General features: G+C 39.6%; 2 pseudogenes; one reads left to right on the top strand and one right to left on the bottom strand.

The window, feature by feature from the left end:
- Window positions 1-8,503: 8,503 nt before the first annotated feature.
- LOC134948947 (5S ribosomal RNA) lies at window positions 8,504-8,622 on the bottom strand (annotated as a pseudogene).
- A 2,353-nt stretch (window positions 8,623-10,975) lies between these two features.
- LOC134948951 (5S ribosomal RNA) lies at window positions 10,976-11,094 on the top strand (annotated as a pseudogene).
- The last annotated feature ends 9,511 nt before the right edge of the window (window positions 11,095-20,605 follow it).

Below are 20,605 nucleotides of genomic sequence, written 5' to 3' on the forward strand. Positions count from 1 at the left end.
CGAGCTGCAACTTGGTCTGGGTCAAACACGTTTGCAAAGTCTTACAAGTTCGATACTTTGGCCTCTGATGATCTGAAGTTCAGTCAATCAGTTCTGCAGGAGCCTCCGCGCTCTCCCTCCCGTTCTGGGAGCTTTGGTACATCCCCATGGTACTAATGTGGACCCCAGCATCCTCTAGGACGTAAAAGAGAAAATAGGATTTTGGTACCTACCGGTAAATCCTTTTCTTGTAGTCAGTAGAGGATGCTGGGCACCTGCCCAGCGCTTCGTTTTCCTGCTATTATTTTTGGTTCAGTACAACTTCGTTTTAGTTGAGTACTGCATTGTTACTTGGTAATTAATAGGTCAGCTGTTGCTGAGTAGTTCAAGCTAGTTGTCTTGACGTGCCTTGTATGTGTGAGCTGGTATGACTCTCACCACTATCTATGTTAAGTCCTTCTCTCGAAGTATGTCGTCTCCTCAGGCACAGTTTCTAGACTGAGTCTGGTAGGAGGGGCATAGAGGGAGGAGCCAGCCCACACTCTCAAACTCCTAAAGTGCCAATGGATCCTGGTGGAGCCGTCTATACCCATGGTACTAATGTGGACCCCAGCATCCTCTACGGACTACGAGAAAAGGATTTACCGGTAGGTACCAAAATCCTATTTTTTTATTTTAAAATAATATTAGGATTTTTTTTCTATTTAATAAGCTATATCTAATCAAAATAAAAAATAAAAAATCATGGCCATAAACATTTACCATTTATATTTATTTTTAGTAGTACCAGTTCCATACAAAAGATCCACTAAATGAAACTAAAAAGTTACACCAATATCGTCTGCAATTCAAAATAAAAATCTTAGACTATAGGTGTAGAGCTGCGGTGTGCCTCAATCAACAGCATCTCCAATCAGAAAGGTACTTACTGTATGTCAGTAGAGAGGTAATGAAATATACAAACCATTTAAGTGATCAAGCACAAATAATATGCAGCACTGTAGTTTAATAAAACTGACAGCACAAAAGTACCTGCTACAGTATTTCTATGTATTGTATAACCTAATTTGTATTAAGTCAGCATAGATATCAAAGTGTATTTAGAATACACATATTGTACATATATTTAGAATATCCCTTTTGGACATTTGAAATAATGGGAGATACAGTAGGTGACCTGTGTGCATATTGTACAGAACAAAATGAATGGCCTACAATATGATTTTTGAGAATGTAGTCAACACTAGAACTCATCTTAGTAAATACTGTAATTCCCACTTTTCATGTATTGCATACAGTACATTGGATCATAGAATTCAGGTCCATGGGTGCTTGAACAATCCCAAAATTTGAGCTTACACTGCCACTATCTATGTCTAACTATGGCATTTTTCAGTCATGCTGTATGTAAGTGGTACCTCAGGTAATTTTCAAAAGTTAGCCTCCATGCATTGAATGTAATATTGGTAGTGTATAGAATTCAGCAAAAATCCCCAAAATATTACTGATTTTGATATGCCCCCTTCGCCCTTGTACTCTCTCTTAGCCAGACCAATTGCTCGCATCCTGCGGTCAACATATAAATTGATCACCCATATACGTAACACAGCTAAATGCCAAATAGCTGCATGTTGGAAATCCATCCCCCATCCCCCCTTACCTGCTACAATTAATGCTATCTGGTCAACCTACAAAATGGAATTAATTTCCTCAATTTTCCATGATACACCGACTCAATTTATCCGTGTCCGGTCATCTTGGACCACCTACTATGAGGCCGAACCTCCCCTAACAACCATTTAATCTAATCTTGATGATACTCAAACACCTCGGCTGGCTATTCCCCTATTCCTCCCCTTCCCCCTCCTTCCCTTCCTCCCCTTTTTTCATCCTTTTTTTCTTGTTCTCTCCTTTCTTCTCTCTCCCCATTTGTAAGTTTATAAAGGTTTCATTCATAATTTTCCTTCTTCTAATTTGCTCTTTCCTACTTGTTAGCACGACTTTCCTTACCCAAATAGAAAAAAAATTGTGACAATCTACTGTATTTCAATATTTAGGTATGTTACGCCTTTGCTGATCTTTATACCTTTGAAGCAACTCCAAATTATTGTTGTCAACATTGTTATGTATAATGTACTGTTACTGGAGACGTTGGATCTACTTGGTGTAACTTTCCATTACTTTGCTCAATAAAATCTTTAAAAAAAAAAAATTCAACAAAAATCCCTAAGTAATGGGTCTGTGATTGTGATGCTACTTTACAGTATGACACTCTTCATAGATGATTAACAAAAGTGTATACACACTGTATTATATATGTCCCCCTGTGTTTGTGAGGGTGTCTTCCAGCTGTTCTGGTTTGCTCCCACAATCCAAAACCATACTGTTACTGCAGGTTAATGAACTTCTGACATAAATATCCTATATTGTACTGTATATGGTAGGTAATATAGATTGTAAGCTCCACTGGTGCAGAGACTAATGCAAATGTCCAAATATTTTCTTTGAAGCCCTGTGTAATATGGGTGGGTGTGCTGTATGTATAACTGTTTTTAAATAAATCAATACAGTATGTGAACAATTTATTACAGAAATGTACCTACTGATGAATTTATTTATATACATTTTATTACATAATTTATGGTCACCAAGCATTCCTGGTATTTATACTGATGATATCTTACTAAATATAAATCTATATATATATAGTTAGTGTGACTAGAGCCTGCACAGCTTGCAAAATACATTTAAATATTTATTTATACATATGGACAGTTCTCATAAGCTGGCAAAAAAACTGATTACTATTAACATTTATTTATAAAGTGCCAACATTTTCTGCAGCACTGTACAGCTTGTGGTAGGCAATTAAATATAAAAATTAAAATTAGTAGTCAGTAACATGGAGAAATGGGACTACCTAATCCTTTGAACTGCAAAAGATGCAAAATGCAGGGGAACGTGAAAAAGCAAATGATAAAATATATAGCTGTCATATATATTTATGTAAACCACATAATATAAGAGCATACATAGACAAAAATGTTTGCATATGTTATATGCACAATACTGTAGTAATTACCTTCTATTACATAGCACTGGGCTTGAAGTATATATTAGACTCTAGTCACAAAGACATTTGCAATAAATAAAAAAAACAAAAAAATAATAAACATTTATGGTAATGCAACACTTTTGTACCATAAATGTTGAGTCTTTGATGTGTATGGAGTGAAAAAGGTATAACTACTGTATGTACTGTACATTGCATTCAATGCTCTTTGTATGGAAACATGATCACTTTCTAAGCTGAAAACATAAGTACTGTACAGCAGGGATGTGCGGTGAGGTAAATGGCTCAGGAGGCACTGACTAGTACCAGAGCCAGATTTACACACAATGTATGAGCCAAAGCATGCATGTCGGCATTGGTGGTCATTCCGAGTTGATCACACATAGCAACTTTTTGCTGCTCGGTGATCAACTTGACGGCGCCAAAGGGGGAGTGTATTTTAGCATAGCAGGGCTGCGATTGCTTGTGTAACCCTGCTATGCTAAAAAAGTTTTCCGCAAAACAAGACCAGGGTCAGACCTACTTACCCTGTGCGACGGATCCAGCGGCGAAGGTCCCGGGACTGACGTCAGACATCCGCCCTCCAAATGCCTGGATCCATCTGCGTTTGCCTCACCACGCCTTGAAAACGAAGTTGACGCCCCGGAATGCCCCCTGCCTGTCAATCTTCTTGCGATTGGCGCTGCGATCACTTTCTGCGCTGGCGACGTCACTGGCAATGACAAATGTGCGCATTGCGGGCGCCGTGCACCCACAGTCCTGACCCGTTCGCACCGCAGCGAAGAACTGCTGCATGACCCCCATTATGCACAGGGGCAGCAGTATATACTGCTGGAAATTTGGCGAGTTTTGATCAGAGATGTGTGGAAAAGATAGGAGTACCTCCCCTGCCATAGACTTTTTACTCCAGAGATTTGACTATACAAATCATTAGAATAATAAAAAGAAGATATTTAAAATATATTCTTTGTATTTTTCATCTACTTTATATAGTCAAACCTCTGGTTTATATGTTACTATGGCAGGATAGACTCTGTCTCACCCGTCTCACCTCACTGTATGTCACTGATGTACAGTATGTCACTGTATTTTAGTCAAAAATACATTTTCTCTCTTGCTTAATACAGAAGCTGGTTCTTATTTCCACAGAAAGAAACACAGCATTGTAATACAACGCAGTCATACTTTATGGCTGTGGGTTTTAGGAGAAAAAATAAATAAAGCAAGTTCACCTTTAGAATAAAATCCTAGGTTTAATGAGACTCTAGAAACGGGATGCGTTAAGCATCCCAGCTATCGGGATGATGCTGGTGGTCATGTGACCGACGCCGGAATCATGGCAGCACTGGGTATCTGATTTGGCATAAAGTATTAAACTGAGCATCAGATGTGTTTTGGATATTTGATTTACATCAGGTATGGTTAGGCACAATAGACTTGCCACTTTTAATGCAGGAAGAGGCCTTATTTCCAACCATTTGAAGGAGGGACATATCAGAGCTCAGTGCAATTTAAGCCAATATTCTCATTTTGTTTAAAACAAACTATAGCTTCCCAGGAGCAATCACTTCCTCTCCATGTGCCTTTCCTAAATTATTTGGACAACAAATAAACTTGATTTCATTACTTTAAATAGCCTGTAACAAAGGTTACTCACACAAGGCCTGATTCCGTGTCGCAGGCAATGTCAACATTCTTAGAGATGTGCAGTGAAAACCCCTAAAATCTTGCACTATGCATGTGTCCTGATTGTGTGCTTACAAAGCCACAGTAGCGATTCAGGCACATGCAGGAAGAATTGTATAGGCAACGTATGGGGTGTTACTGGGCAGTGTCTAGGACGCAACAGAGGGGTGGCAAAAACGGTGCAAGCAGAGATAACTTATTTTGGGTGTATTTTGGGAGTGTTGCTGAAAGTGGTAGCATACAGAGACACTCTAGCATTCAAATGGGAGGCCATACTTAGATAGAGAAACTACATGTGCCTATGCCCCAGGCAGTAAAGCACCATCTATAGAGGTTGCCAGCGAGCATCTCAGGCCTTCATATGCATGGATGTACACCAGGGAAGGGCTTTTTATCTGCAATATCGTAAAGCCGCAGACGCCACCGTGATCTGTACCAACAATGGTATGCTCAGGTTAAGTTTTAAGAATGTTGTGTGTGGGGGACCAGTCCAGCTTAAGGAAAATGGTCTATATGGTATACAGTATATTATACAAAAACTTACTCTTCATTCCAAATATTACTATCTTTTTTAGCTGTGTAATAGGTGCCCAGAAAATCTAAAAGATGAATCTTTGAATCTTGAAAAGAACAGCTGTAACTACCTACAATTCATATGTTGATTTTTTTGTTAAATTATGCGTTGTTATGTTTTGCATGTGATTTTTATCCTTGCCAATTACTGGGTTTTGGCTCCATCATTTATTTTTATTTTTTTGAACTACGGTGCCACAAGACTTCAAAAGAATTTAAATATTTGAATAGCTTAACAAGGTAGTGTAAATAATAAAAGGCTGTTATCAAAGTTTCATTGCTGCACTGGTACAATCGCACATCAATAATTATGCTTGTAAACAGTCTTGTTGAATATGAAACATTATAAATTAGATGAACCTATTTTAAAGATGTTTTCATTTTGCAAAAGCTTGTTCTTTGGACTTTAGTACTGTTCAGTATAAATGTTAGTGCAATGTTATAATATACCAGTGGACACCTGTTTCCTAGCAACAAAAATAATGACTTAGAAAACAAATCCTCATACTTTAGTCTGGAAATATATTACTAAAATGTGTCCTTCTATTGACATCATATTAAGAAATGTTGCTATCATTTCAGAGCCTTTAGTCACAGCAAGTTAAACCTCTTTGGGTAGTAAGGTCAGAAATCTACTAGTGTTACTTGTGTTTTTGATCATTTTTAAATCATTTTAAAATGAAAAAAAAAAAATAATAATAAATAAAATGTTAGGCATAGTAGAAAAAATAAATAAATGAAGACTTGCTTGGGATTAGAAATTCTGAAGCCAGACTAATAATAATATGTGTGGTCATATGGATCTCTCATGGTCACTAGGACTTTCAGTAGGGATACCACTTCTTCTAAGGTAAAAAAAAATATTATCTCCTGCTATTTTTCTGTGAAGCCCGCAGCCACCTTCAGTGGCGCACCCAGGGGGGGTTTCCGAGTACCCAGAAACCCCCCTCCACTAAAAAAAAAAAAAAATTTTTTTTTTTTTTTTAAGCTGCATGAGTATTATTAATGACTGTCTAGCGTCCTCTGCAGCCTGCTGTCTTCCTGGTGGCACTTGCAAGTGCAATAAAAGTTTACTTTATTTTAATTATAGTACATATATATCCATGTGCCTACATATATACACATGTATATACATACATACATACATACATGCATACACACACACACACACACACACACACACACACACACACACACATATGATATATATATATACATGTGTATATATATGTGTGTACTGTATGTGTGTGTATATATATATATATATATATATATGTATGCATGTTTAATATGCTATGTATATGTGTATATGGGTTCACTACGTTCACTACGATCTCCCGGCGACCAGCATACCGGCGCCGAGAGGCCGGCCGCCGGCTTACCAACAGTGTGGCGAGCGCAAATGAGCCCCTTGCGGGCTCGCTGCGCTCGCCACGCTACGCGCGCCACACTATTCTATTCTCCCTCCAGGGGGGTCGTGGACCCCCACAAGGTAGAATAAGTGTCGGTATGCCGGCGGTCAGGCTCCCGGCGCCGGTATGCTGGTCGCCGGGAGCCCGACTGCCGGCATACTGAAGACCACCCATGTATATGTATGTATGTATATATATATATATATATATATGTGTGTGTGTAGATATATGTATATATATATATATATATGTGTAGATATGTAGATATATATATATATATATATATATATATATGTAGAAAGGAAATGACACAGCGCCACTTGCGAGGTGGGTTCTCAGTATAAAATATATAGAATACTAAAATTGCTAAAAAACACACGCCACCTTGTTATAAGGTGTCTGCCACCCCTTAAGAACGCAACACTGGTACAGTACTGCTGGGAACAATCTAAAAAATGGGGGAATAAGGGTACCGGCGACTGGTGTTGTTTAAAACGCAATATTTAAAAGATAGATTTAAAAGCCAAAAAACTATATAAAGGTACAAACAAGCTTTAATTATCACATAAAAATGGGTTAAAACATAAAAATATATTAATAAAATCTTACGAATATAAAGGTCTTAGTAAAAAGTAAGGACTTCTAACTTAGCTTTTTTAAAAATAGGCAAGGGAGTCACCACAGGGAGCCCAACGCGTTTCGTCACAACTGACTTCTTCAAAGGGTGAGGACAGAATGAGATACTACGCCTATTTATACCCCTGATGGACTGACTCAGGGTTGGTGATGTCATAATTAGTCATGTGATGTAATTAAAGTATGTGCTACACAGAACATCAAAGACACTTATTTGGGACATAGCCTAAGGCTAGAGAGGGTAACATAATGGTGAAGACATAAAAAAAAGATTGTTTTTAGAACTGTAATAGCGCTCAGAACGTCCAGAAATGTGTTTTAATGTTGATTTGCGGCACTTCCGCCACACTTCCGGTGACGGAGGGGACGCGTCACGTGACTCCGGGCATTTCCGCCCCACTTCCGGTTGCGTTAGTGCGCATGCGCCGGCGGCGCCAGCCGTTCATTGCGCAAGTGCCTGCAGTCTCTTTAGTTAGTTTCAGTTCTGGTCCAGGTCTCCGTATTCTATATGTCCCTTGGTAATAGGTAATGCGGCGGCCATGTTATTGGTGACAATCTCCATAGGAAACACAGGCAAAAGAGGTGGCCATCTTTAAGGAGTCCTTGGAGACCCAAATTCACGTTGCATCGGTATCCATGGAAACAGGACCATGTAACAAGCAGAGAAGAAAATAGTGAAAGCTATGCACTGGTTCTTACATGGATGTTTATAAAAATATATATATATATAGCAAATAAAACATGCTGAGATCCAATATTAAAAAGATAATAAATGAAAAAATAAGTTAGATTATTTATGTATAAATATAAATATATAAATATAATTATAAATAGAAATATGTGTACACAAAGTAAATAGGGAGAAAAGGCACACATGGAGTGTATAGTGCGTGCGGAATGTGGCATTAGGCAATAGTGGGTTTCAGGAATTTCAGGTGGGAGAGGAAAAGTTGCAGATATTCGCTGTCAGTGGAGCAAACGTGGTGAGATAAATCCGTATATATTTTGTGGGCGGTTAGTATACAGTGTGCTGGTGATATTTTGGATAGTTTATTAAGACCTAGATTGTGAAGCCTGCAGGATATAATCAATAGTACCTTATGGTATTGATTAGGTCACTGGCTAGCTCAACGTTATTTGTCAGTCCTTACAGTACCTGATATTCCCAGGCAGTCCCCCTCCCTGGTACTGATCAGGCCCAAACACTGCTTAGCTTCCAAGATCGAACGAGATTGGGCGTACCAGTGTGGTTTGACTGTACTTGAGAGATAAACATCTTATTGCCAGGACCCGATCGCACATAAACACATGAATCCTGATATGTTAAAAATCTTTAATGGTGTAACACAGAAATCGACAGGGAGTGAGAGGTGAGGAGGGATGTGCAAATAGGATCAATGTGACAAGTATGGTGTAAGGAGGATACAGCACCTCACAGGAAGGGTGCGATTTCATAGCTCTCGTTCAGACCCACGGGTTGCAGGGTCTGAAGCTGGAAAATCCAGTACATCTCCCTTCTTGAGAGTTTGTTCGCAAGGTCACCTCCTCTCTCTCCCAGACGCACAAGTTCAATCGCTTTAAATGTGAGGTCCTCTGGGTTGGAATTATGGTGCGATGTGAAATGTCTGGAAACAGTATGGCTCTCCACTTTGTTCTTTATATTTCTTATGTGTTCCTGGATCCTCATCTTTAATGGTCTCTTGGTCTTGCCCACATATTTCTTTTTGCAAGGACATTCTAATAAATAGATGACAGACACGGTATTGCAGTTCATGAATTCCTTGATGGTGTAGAGTTCCTTGTCTTCCATGTCGCTGAAGGTTTTCCGATTCGGTTGTAGGAACTTGCATACATTGCATTTCCCGCATTTGAAGGAATCCACACATTTAGGCATCATGGAGCTCTTGGTAGACTTCTCCCTCAATAGGCTGGGTGCAAGATGATCCTTAAGGTTCCTAGATTTCTTGAAGATGATGACTGGTTCAGACGGTAGGAGGTCTTTGAGGACAGGGTCCATACGAAGAATGTTCCAGTGATTCTTGAGCGACTTCCTGATAGTCTTTTCGTGTTGGTTATAAGTGGTAATGAAGGCGATCGAATCTTTCTTGGCATCTCTCGGTTTGTACTTCAGGAGTTCCTCTCTGTTGACATTCCGTGTTTTTTCTAGGGCTCTAGAACTATTTTAAGTTTCTTAACCATTTTTACTTACAATGCTGTGGCACAGCTATGGGGACGATCTTTGCCCCAAGCTTTGCCAATTTATTTATGGGACATTGGGAAAAGACACGTGTACGGCCTGGAAACTTTTAAAGAAAATGTGGTGCTCTACAGACGCTACATCGACGACATTTTAATTATTTGGAATGGCACGGTTGAATCTTTTAATACGTTTTTAAATACGCTGGGAAACAATGATTTTAACTTGACCTTCACTTCAAACACCAACGACAAGTCAGTGGAATATCTGGATTTGGTTTTAATTGGTGAGAATGGGGGCATCACCACCAAGAACTACATAAAAGAGGTGGATATGAACAGCTATTTGCATTATCGAAGTAACCACCTCCAGAAGTGGAAGGACAACATTCCGGCATCACAATTCTCGAGGATTAAGAGGAACTGCACCAATCCAAATGACTGTGAGGACCAACTGAAGATCTACAGCAAGAGGTTCCAGGACAAAGAATACCCAGGGCATATTGTGGTAGAGCCCTAGAAAAAACACGGAATGTCAACAGAGAGGAACTCCTGAAGTACAAACCGAGAGATGCCAAGAAAGATTCGATCGCCTTCATTACCACTTATAACCAACACGAAAAGACTATCAGGAAGTCGCTCAAGAATCACTGGAACATTCTTCGTATGGACCCTGTCCTCAAAGACCTCCTACGGTCTGAACCAGTCATCATCTTCAAGAAATCTAGGAACCTTAAGGATCATCTTGCACCCAGCCTATTGAGGGAGAAGTCTACCAAGAGCTCCATGATGCCTAAATGTGTGGGTTCCTTCAAATGCGGGAAATGCAATGTATGCAAGTTCCTACATCCGAATCGGAAAACCTTCAGCGACATGGAAGACAAGGAACTCTACACCATCAAGGAATTCATGAACTGCAATACCGTGTCTGTCATCTATTTATTAGAATGTCCTTGCAAAAAGAAATATGTGGGCAAGACCAAGAGACCATTAAAGATGAGGATCCAGGAACACATAAGAAATATAAAGAACAAAGTGGAGAGCCATACTGTTTCCAGACATTTCACATCGCACCATAATTCCAACCCAGAGGACCTCACATTTAAAGCGATTGAACTTGTGCGTCTGGGAGAGAGAGGAGGTGACCTTGCGAACAAACTCTCAAGAAGGGAGATGTACTGGATTTTCCAGCTTCAGACCCTGCAACCCGTGGGTCTGAACGAGAGCTATGAAATCGCACCCTTCCTGTGAGGTGCTGTATCCTCCTTACACCATACTTGTCACATTGATCCTATTTGCACATCCCTCCTCACCTCTCACTCCCTGTCGATTTCTGTGTTACACCATTAAAGATTTTTAACATATCAGGATTCATGTGTTTATGTGCGATCGAGTCCTGGCAATAAGATGTTTATCTCTCAAGTACAGTCAAACCACACTGGTACGCCCAATCTCGTTCGATCTTGGAAGCTAAGCAGTGTTTGGGCCTGATCAGTACCAGGGAGGGGGACTGCCTGGGAATATCAGGTACTGTAAGGACTGACAAATAACGTTGAGCTAGCCAGTGACCTAATCAATACCATAAGGTACTATTGATTATATCCTGCAGGCTTCACAATCTAGGTCTTAATAAACTATCCAAAATATCACCAGCACACTGTATACTAACCGCCCACAAAATATATACAGATTTATCTCACCACGTTTGCTCCACTGACAGCGAATATCTGCAACTTTTCCTCTCCCACCTGAAATTCCTGAAACCCACTATTGCCTAATGCCACATTCCGCACGCACTATACACTCCATGTGTGCCTTTTCTCCCTATTTACTTTGTGTACACATATTTCTATTTATAATTATATTTATATATTTATATTTATACATAAATAATCTAACTTATTTTTTCATTTATCTTTTTAATATTGGATCTCAGCTTGTTTTATTTGCTATATATATATATATATTTTTATAAACATCCATGTAAGAACCAGTGCATAGCTTTCACTATTTTCTTCTCTGCTTGTTACATGGTCCTGTTTCCATGGATACCGATGCAACGTGAATTTGGGTCTCCAAGGACTCCTTAAAGATGGCCACCTCTTTTGCCTGTGTTTCCTATGGAGATTGTCACCAATAACATGGCCGCCGCATTACCTATTACCAAGGGACATATAGAATACTGAGACCTGGACCAGAACTGAAACTAACTAAAGAGACTGCAGGCACTTGCGCAATGAACGGCTGGCGCCGCCGGCGCATGCGCACTAACGCAACCGGAAGTGGGGCGGAAATGCCCGGAGTCACGTGACGCGTCCCCTCCGTCACCGGAAGTGTGGCGGAAGTGCCGCAAATCAACATTAAAACACATTTCTGGACGTTCTGAGCGCTATTACAGTTCTAAAAACAATCGTTTTTTTATGTCTTCACCATTATGTTACCCTCTCTAGCCTTAGGCTATGTCCCAAATAAGTGTCTTTGATGTTCTGTGTAGCACATACTTTAATTACATCACATGACTAATTATGACATCACCAACCCTGAGTCAGTCCATCAGGGGTATAAATAGGCGTAGTATCTCATTCTGTCCTCACCCTTTGAAGAAGTCAGTTGTGACGAAACGCGTTGGGCTCCCTGTGGTGACTCCCTTGCCTATTTTTAAAAAAGCTAAGTTAGAAGTCCTTACTTTTTACTAAGACCTTTATATTCGTAAGATTTTATTAATATATTTTTATGTTTTAACCCATTTTTATGTGATAATTAAAGCTTGTTTGTACCTTTATATAGTTTTTTGGCTTTTAAATCTATCTTTTAACTATTGCGTTTTAAACAACACCAGTCGCCGGTACCCTTATTCCCCCATTTTTTATATATATATATATATATATACACACACACACACACACACACACACACACACACACACACAGACACACTAGTTTTACGGACCCAGCATATACTGGGTAACCTCAGTCCCCACCCCCGTGATTGGCTCCGCCCAGTTCTGGAAACCCCCCCATGCAAATCCTGCGTTTGCCACTGACCTTTACCAAGTTGGTCGCCGCAAACCGTGCTCCATCTTACCCTGTTAAACTGTGATGTACTGCATAGTGCATGTGCTGTACCTGTTCCTCTAGGGAAGTCTTGCTACAGATAACTCTGTTAGCATTACCACTGCCACTGTCTCTGGTTATATAACCGGTTACTGTACTACACTCTGTTACCACTGTTGCTGCTTTGCACTGCTGTAAACCTGAAATAAATATCCAAACCAGTTTAAGGAGAAACTTTTGACTTCAACTCCATTTCACATTCTGCTGGTGTCTATTGTTCTACAGCAATAGCATATATCAACAAAATATTGGGTTACTTTTCTATGCTACCCTATTAATAACATTGGTTGGATTACATTATTATTGTATATGTGCGTGTGCATTTACTATTATCATGCCCAATTATTTATCCACATATCTACTGTATGTATAATTGAGGAAGCAATTTTTGAACTACAGTATCCTCAAATTGGTGACAAAGCTATGTAACTTTCTGATAAAGCAACTGGAACTCTCTGTTTCCTAGGTTCTGTTCCGTTACCACTGCGGGTGAATAATTTCACTGTTCTGTCTTAGAGGCATATTAATGAAGCAGTGGCTCTTGTAAATTTCGTCTTCTCAGCAGGATTGATCTCAAAATAAATGTGTCAGAAAGAGGCGGTCAACATATTAACTCAAATATTCTAATTTTATTGTCAATAAAAAATCTTATGGGAAATACCTACTCTTATTGTCATCTGTTGTTAGTAGGGTCTGGCCATGACCTCTGAAGGGGGCATGACCAAACCATTGTGGAGGCATGGCTATGTGTGTCACCTGAGCAACCAAGCCCCCAAACAGTAATGATCCAAGGTACTTTGTGTGGGGTGAGGCAGAGCCTTTCCTGTCATTATAAAGTATACACCAGAGGTTTTACTATATAAAGTATATAACAAATATAAAGAATATATTAGAAATTTCTTCTTTGTATTATTCTAATCATTTTATAGTCAAAACTCTAAAGTACAAAGTCTATGTGTCAGGTGAGGCAGTGCCTCTTGTACCTACCTTTTCCACACAACTCACCAAAACTCACCAAATTTCCAGCAGTATACCTGTATACTGCTGTATCTTTGTATAATGCCAACATGAACCCTTGAGCTCACATACTGTATTGTTTGTAAATATGGCTTTGGTACTAGCCAGTGCCTCCTGAGCCATTTACCTCACAAAGCATCTCTGTCCTGCTGGTATGCAATTTAGTAAAAATATCCAGCACAACACATCAGTAACTCAGCAAAGCAGTTTCTCTTACTTGACTTGCATCCTGCAACATTGCTGTCTCAGCCAGAAAAGCAGGTGATGGTGGCCCTAGGGAGATATTGATCACCCTTACTCCTATTGATCCCCCTTACTCCCTTAATGCATTGCCTCTTCATGCATTTTCCTAGCTGGCAAACACTTCCTGTGGGGAAACACATTGTTTTGCTGTGACTTTTTTTTTTTTAATTAAAGTTATGAACAAGAACTAATAATGGTTTTGCTAATAAAACCCCAGGGGGGGTATATTTACTAAAATTCAAGTTTGGAATCATCTTTATGAATCTTCAAAATAGTTTGAAATAGATTCTTTTTTATTTTCTAAAATTCTTAAAAAATTATTCATTTACTAAAATTTGATTTTCTAATTAAATTCATATTGATTCCTGTTTGGAAGGGTTTTAGAGTTGAATTTATTAAATCCCTTCCAAAATAGAAAATTAAATCCCCATTAAAATCCCCAGCAAAATGAAATGCAAAATTGAATAGAACTTCATTATTGCTTTCTATTGGTCCAAATGTATCATATGCATACTAATTAAAGGGGAAGCTCTCTCTTTACACTCTTTTATACATGAAAACCTAAGTGATGATTTTTTTAAAATACTTATAGCTCAAATAAGATTTGTTGTCAATAAAGAAACTGGAAATAACACACTGATAGCTCCCATTTAGGACATTGACTCACTGCTTGGCCTCTATGTTACATAGTTACATACTGTAGTTGTTGAGGTTGAAAAAAGACAAATGTCCATCAAGTTCAACCTGTATTATAAATTTTATATTAATTAAATGCTGTATCCTTGGATATTTTTTTCAGCTAGGAATTTATCTAATCCATTTCTAAACTTATTGATTAAATCCACCATTACTACCTTCTCTGGCAGAGAATTTTCTTATTGTGAAGTACCATTTTCTCCGTTGTGTATGATTTTTTTTTCTTCTAACCTCAGGGGGTGTCCTCGTGTCCTATGTCTCATTTTTTGATAAACAAATAATTTGATAAATCCTAGCATTGTCCCTTTATGTATTTATAAATATTAATAATGTCCCCTTTCAATCGCCTCTTTTCCAGTGTAAACATATCTAAACTTTTAAGTCTTTCCTCATAATTCAGTGCTTCTAACCCCTTAACCAGTTTGGTGACTCGCCTCTGAATCCTTTTGAGTTCCAAGATATCTTTTTTATAGTGAGTTGCCCAGAACTGTACAAAATATTCCAGAAGTGGCCGCACCAATGATTTACACAGTGGCAGGATTACACTCTCATCCCTTGACTCCATTCCCCCATCTTATGCATGCTAACACCTTATTTGATTTTGTTGCTGCATTTTGACATTGTGTACTGCTACTAAGTTTATTATCGATGAGCAACCCAAGTTTAGTCTTGTCTGTGAAAACTGACACTGTGCTTTTCAGTCCCTCTCCTAGGTCATTAATTAATATGTTAAACAGCAATGGCCCAAGTACTGAACCCTGCGGTATTCCACTGAGCACTGAGGCCCATTCAGAGAACATCCCATTAATCCCCACTTGCTGTTCCCTATTGTACAGTCAATTACTCACCCAAGTACAAATAGTGTTTCCCACCCCAAGCTCTCTTAATGTGAATATTAGTCTCTTATGTGAGACTTTGTCAAAAGCCTTAGCAAAGTCCATAAAGACCACATCCACTGCTTTACCCTGATCAATATTATCGCTCACTTTCTCGTAGAAGCTTATTAAGTTAGTTTGAGATTACCTGTCCTTCACAAACCTTGCCAATTCCTAGTAATAAACTTGGAGGTATCCAAGTACTCTAGTATGCTATCCCTTAATATAACTTCTAATATTCTCCCCACTATAGATGTCAAATTTACCAGTCTATAGTTATCGAGATGAGTTTTAATACCCTTTTTAAATATTGGGACTACCTCTGCTATACGCCAGTCCTTCAATATCATTCCTAATGTAATTGACTCACTGGAAATCAAATATAGGGGTCTCAATATCTCTGCGTTAAGTTCCATAAGAACCCTGGGGTGAAGTCCATCTGGCCCAGGAGATTTATTTATCTTAATTTTACTTAGTCTCTCCCAGACTACTTCCTCGTTTAACCAAGTACCTAGCAATGGGTCGTTATTATAGCTTATGTTGTGCTCTAGTCTCATCAACCTGTCCTCTCTCGTGAATACTGATGAAAATAATTTATTCAATAAATGCGCTTTTTCTCTATCATCATTAATCAAGACATCCAACTCGCCCTTTAAAGGCCCAGTATTCTCCTTTTTTAACCTTTTACCAGTTATATACCTAAAGAACTTTTTGGGGTTTGTTTTACTCTCCTTTGCGATTTGTTTTTCGTATTCTATTTTAGCTGCTCTGATTTCTTTTTTGCATTTTTTGTTACATTCTTTGTAGAACAGGAATGATTCCACTGTCCCATCAGACTTAAATGCTTTGAAAGCACACCTTTTTTATCCATTTGCTCCTTGACCTTCTTATTAGCCACATCAGTTTGAATTTACTACTCCTGTTTTTGTTGACTTTAGGAATATACAAATTAGTGTACTTATTGAGCACAGTTGTAAAAACTTCCCACATTTCAGCCGTATTTTTACCATGAAATACAATTTCCCAATTAATGTCCTTCATTGCTTGTTTAAGCAATATGAAATTAGCTTTTCTAAAGTTAAAAATCTTCGTTAGACCCCTATATTGTTGTTTTTGGAAGCTGATATCAAATGTGATCATACAGCTGTAGCCACCTTTATCTTGACTGGCTGAGGCGTTTGTCCCGATCGAGCATACGCAGCGTACTGGGGCGTAGGGAGGCGCGTCTAGTCACTGAGAGGCGTACCTAATCGCACGGAGGCAGACAGCTTGTTTGGCATCACCTTTACATGTAATACCTGCGATCATCCACCAGATGTCGCTTTTTACAATCACCACTGTGCATGCGTGTGGTCTCCCGTAAAATACAATACTGAAATATATAATAAGGACTACTTTACTAAGGCGTCACATTACGCTGCATACAGGAAATACTCATTACGCTGCATTATTTAATACAGGAAATACTCATTACGCTGTATTATTTAATACAGTATATACGGTACAGACGTAAATAGTACAGCATACAGTATATGATCCATTTACAATACTTTATGAATATGTGAGCGTCCAAGTCCCGCAGACAAAACAACATAAAACCAGTAGTGTACACTGTTGCAAATGGATGTGTTAGAAGTTCACTATTGCCTCTTGAGATCAGGAATTTTGTACAGTATGTTAGTGTTGTAATCCCATAGCCATTACAGCATAATCAAAACCAATGGATTTATTCATCTGTCTGTGGCAAAGTGTTCCGCTTCCTATACTCAGAGTCCCGAGTTCGATCCCTAAAGTATGAATGCATGTTAGTTTTTTCCAGACACTTTATTATTTTTTTTATTCACATAAACCAGGGCAAATCTGCAGGAGCGGTTCTACTGTTAATGTTCTATGCACCGTACAGTACACATACAATTCTGTAGCAGGGCAGACTCAATAGAAATGGCTATCACCTATGACTCCTTGCCCCATGGAGGCCCTAGGCTATGGAGCAAGTAACAGTCCAGATTTTGCAGGCTATGGGGCAATGCTGAAGGAGCGTCACAATCCCCTAGTTAAAATACACAGGGGCGATAGGAATTAGCGAGGTCTATGCACATTACGGTACACCAGACTTGATCGCATAGCACACTGGCAAAATGGCCACCGAACCCCCACCATGTGGCAGGCAGCACTCAGATATGAAGTGAGAGATGGCATAAGTTTTGCAGGCTACGGGGCAATGCTGAAGGAGCGTCACAATCCCCTAGCCAAAATACACAGGGGCGATAGAGATAAGCGTGGTCTATGCACATTATGTTACACCGGGCTCGATCGCATAGCAAACTGACAAAACATAAGTTTTACATAAAGCAGGGCAAAGCTGCAGGAGAGTTTCTACTGTCAAGGTTCTATGCACCGTACGGTACACATACAATTCTATAGCAGGGCAGACTCAATTGAAATGGCTACTGCCTGTGACTCCTAGCTCCATGGAGGCACTCGGCTATGGAGCAAGTAACAGCACAGATTTTGCAGGATACGGGGCAATGCTGAAGGAGCATCAGAATCCCCTAGCAAAAATACACAGGGACGATAGGGATAAGCGAGGTTTATGCACATAACGATACACCGGACTCCATCGCATCGCAAAGTGACAAAATGTCCGAGGCACGTGAACCCCTGCCTTGTGGCAGCACTCAGCTATGGAGCGAACAACGGCATAGGTTTTACAGGCTACGGGGTAATGCTGAAGGAGCGTCAGAATCCCCTAGCTAAAATACACAGGGGTGATAGGGATAAGCGAGGTCTATGCACATAACGATACACCGCAAAGTTCCCCATGGTTTTGATTATGCCTTTTCTTTGAACACGGTATTTTCCACTGCCTCACCCTACCCCCATCCCACTTTCCCCTTCCCCCCTGGGAGCCTGCAAAGTACATGCAGTAGACAGGGAGGGAGTTCCGATCAGGTTACAAGACATGTGCAACAGTATACTACTGTATGTAGGAAAATCCCCCGCCCACTCTGATTTATGTGAAACCTGTGTCCACCCTTCAATTGAATGTATAACAAAGAAAAAAATTAATAATAAAGTGAATGTTACAGGAACACATTAAGAAAAGGTTGTCACTTCCTTCCCATTGGTGTTGGTTTATGCCTTAGGGGACTCGGACGCTAATACTTGTATTTCAAAAGCACTGTATTTTCAACCGCCTCTCCCTACCCCATCGCCCTTCCCCCCTGGGAGCCTGCACAGGTCATGCAGTGGACAGGGAGGGAGTTCAGGTCAGGTACAATACACAAATGACGACGATCTACAGTACTGTGTTGCTCATTTAGTTGCGTCAGAATACACTAATTTATACTCATTACCGCTGTGTATTTGTATATAGCGGAATGAATCACTGCTGCAGGTTTACTTTGATTTATGTGAAACCTGTGTGCACCCTTTCATTGAATGTATAACAAAGAAAAAAATAATAATAAAATTAATGTCACGGGAACATATAAAAAAAAAAGGTTGGCACTTTGGGACTCAAACCTGGGACTCTCAGCGGGGAAGGTGGGAGCCTTCATCGCTAGGTTGGTATGGAAGGGGAGACGGTTAGCTACCGGAGGGTACCAACCCCAAGTTTCTGTGACCCCCACAAGGCTCATGGCAAGCGTTGGAACCCATGGTGGGTCTGAATTAACGGGCCTATTATAGTCTATGGGAAAATGGGTCCACTTTGCGTACTGATATCTCTGGTTATCTCTGGTTATAGGTGTCCCAGAGACTCAGGACTGGTACCATACAAAAGAGGAGACTCTTGGCTTTCGGGGCAGACCACTAGTTTATGTGACACTGGAAAGGGAAACGGGAAGCAACTGTGTATCGGGTCCCCTCCAGTTGTCCGCCTAGCTTGCACAGGATGCAGGGTTTCTGGCTAGATAGGAAATACTGTACAGAAATGCTAAGCATGGTAATTTGACATCCAGGAACATAGGGAGGAGTCTTTATCTCTCTCTCTAGTATACTTAAAAAATTACACTTGCCACTGTATGTTACAAGCTGTTCATGCTAATTAGTACACTAGTAGAACATACTGTACAGAGATACTAAGTACAGTGATTTGGCATCCACGAACTTAGGGAGGAGCTTTAATCTCTCTCCATTGTAATCTTTCTAAGTATAATGGAGAGAGATAAAAGCTCCTCCCTAAATTCCTGGGTGCCAAATAACCATCCTTAGTATCTCTGTACTCTGTGTTCTACTAGTGTACTAATTAGCATGAACAGCTTGTAACGTACAGTGGCAAGTTTAATCTTTCTATGTATAATGGAGAGAGATAAAAGCTCCTCTGTAAGTTCCTAGATGCCAAATCACCATCCTTAGTATCTCTGTACAGTATGTTCTACTAGTGTACTACTTAGCACGAACAGCTTTTAACTGGATGCCAAATCACCGTACTTAGTATCTCTGTACAGTATGTTCTATTAGGGTACTAATTAGCACGAACAGCTTGTAACGTACAGTGGCAAGTTTAGTCTTTCTATGTATAACGGAGAGAGATAAAAGCTCCTCCCTAAGTTCCTGGATGCCAAATCACTGTACTTAGTATCTCTGTACAGTATGTTCTACTAGTGTACTAATTAGCACGAACAGCTTGTAACGTACAGTGGCAAGTTTAATCTTTCTATGTATAATATAGAGAGATAAAAGCTCCTCCCTAAGTTCCTGGATGCCAAATCACCATCCTTAGTATCTCTGTATAGAATTTTCTATTAGGGTACTAATTAGCACAAACAGCTAATTAGTACCCTAATAGAACATACTGTATAGAGATACTAAGTACGGTGATTTGGCATCCAGGAACTTACTGAGGAGCTTTTATCTCTCTCCATTATACATAGAAAAATTAAACTTGCAGCTGTACGTTACAAGCTGTTCATGCTAATTAGTACCCTAATAGAACTTACTGTACAGAGATACTAAGTACGGTGATTTGGCATCCAGTTAAATGCTGTTTGTGCTAATTAGTACACTAGTAGAACATACTGTACAGAGAAACTAAGGATGGTGATTTGGCATCTAGGAACTTACAGAGGAGCCTTTATCTCTCCATTATACATAGAAAGATTA

Source organism: Pseudophryne corroboree, chromosome 1 (genome assembly GCF_028390025.1).
Source record: "Pseudophryne corroboree isolate aPseCor3 chromosome 1, aPseCor3.hap2, whole genome shotgun sequence".
Lineage (NCBI taxonomy): Eukaryota > Metazoa > Chordata > Amphibia > Anura > Myobatrachidae > Pseudophryne > Pseudophryne corroboree.